Source organism: Heptranchias perlo, chromosome 35 (assembly GCF_035084215.1).
Source record: "Heptranchias perlo isolate sHepPer1 chromosome 35, sHepPer1.hap1, whole genome shotgun sequence".
Classification (NCBI taxonomy): Eukaryota; Metazoa; Chordata; class Chondrichthyes; order Hexanchiformes; family Hexanchidae; genus Heptranchias; species Heptranchias perlo.
The window spans coordinates 7,942,389-7,944,084 of NC_090359.1; the positions used below are offsets into that span (position 1 = coordinate 7,942,389).

Sequence of the window (1,696 nt, forward strand, 5' to 3'; positions counted from 1 at the left end):
ACAAAAACCAGTTCTTCAGTGACCGTCACTTGGATCACAAGATTCGACAAGTAAAATTCGTGAACAATCGGGAGGCTGTCTTTCCCGAGGCCAGCCCTGCTTTCGTCGTGTTTGCCTGTCGAGCGGTCACGCAGATCGAAATGTATCGACTGGTTTCAAGGCGCAAATGAACATTGGTGCGAATCGGACATCTGCCCAATCGAAACAGCGGTCGTCGCAGAGCAAACTTGAAGGCGTGAGATCATGAAAGTGAATGTTAGAGTCGGCAATGCCGCAGGAAAGTTTCCATGAAATTGAAAGAAGAAAGGAAAGGCGGCCGATTGACTGTGGAAGGAAGCAAAAGTGGGGAAAACAGGCTGGTTTGAACTGTCCAACATCAAGTGCTGGATTTGAAGGAATGGATAGGTTTTTGCCAGCAACAAAAAATATTTCTTTCTTGTGCAAAAGATTGATTTCTTGCTGCATTCTATTAGTGTATGTGGCAGAGAACAAAAGAGGTTAACGAAACTATACTGCAGCTCGTATTCAAACCAAACTTGCTGCGACCGCAACGCAGAGTATCAAACAGTGTCCGATCAAGGCGACGCGCATCAGGTGAGGCAGTCATGCCCGAACAACAGCAATGTCGCGCCCGGTGCTGCTTGGAAAAGAAGAATGTTTGGTGATGAGGACAAAATCGCAAACATTTTAAATGCTGGCAGCGGTGGGATTCGAACCCACGCACCCGCAGAGACTGGAGCCTAAATCCAGCGCCTTAGACCGCTCGGCCACGCTACCACCTGCCAGAAGTTTGCGTTCAGAATCTGATATCTGGTGAGTGGAATGTGGTTTTCTTGCATTTTGACCTTTGAGTCGAGGATTTTCCACTGAAAAAATCAAATAAATGGGCTTTCTGAGCAATATTCATGCGACGAGATGGCCGAGTGTTTGAGGTGATGGATTCCTAATCCATTGTACTCTGCACGCATGGTTTTGTATCTCATCCGCGCCATTATTGCATTTACCGTTTGATGTGTTGGTTCCTTCCTCATATTCAACCAGAAGTCTTGGGACTCGCTCCAATCCGAAGCTACGGTGGATGAATTTTGCGTTGCTCGCTGAACTCTGCTCAAATCAGCAAGGTCCTGATTGGCACACGGAGCTGTTGCGAGTGTCAGATGTGAAGAACGTGAAGTCTCAATAAAGTGCACAACGACGCCCCGGTGAAGCGAGTATCTGTCCACAGATACGACCTGACCTGATGAGTGTTGCCAACAGTTTGTGGATTTACTTTTGAGCTATCACTGCAGCCGTTTTCCTGACAACCTGAAACTTTCCTCAAGGGCGCTGCTTCAAGCACAACTTTCTTGTGCTCTTCTCACACACAACATCGCTCTTTAATTTCCGACACACGCGCTTTAAAATCTGGCTTATCCGCACACAGTTTCCTGCGCCACGAAAATTTGAAAGACCTTTTGCTCTTGGCCTGTAATCGCGACTTGTTCGCCACAGGCGCTCTTTACATTTATCCTCTACTCGATTCAATCGCATGTTTCAACAGAATTATTAAGATCAAGGCGGAACACTTCCGATCTTACTGCGCCGCCCCAACTTGCCAAATGTGCACTTCTCAACCGCCATTCGCAGCTCTGCAGCGCTTCCGGTCGGTCACGCAACTCAACTGCTGAAAGAAACAAGCCAAAAAGCATCAAAACAA

The 1,696-nt window shown here is 47.3% G+C and overlaps 1 non-coding gene across 1 annotated transcript; it reads right to left on the reverse strand.

Annotated features, from left to right (window-relative positions):
* Positions 1 to 695: 695 nt before the first annotated feature.
* On the reverse strand, positions 696 to 777 carry trnal-uag (transfer RNA leucine (anticodon UAG)). The gene has a single exon. It is a non-coding gene; the product is annotated as a tRNA-Leu (tRNA).
* Positions 778 to 1,696: the final 919 nt, after the last annotated feature.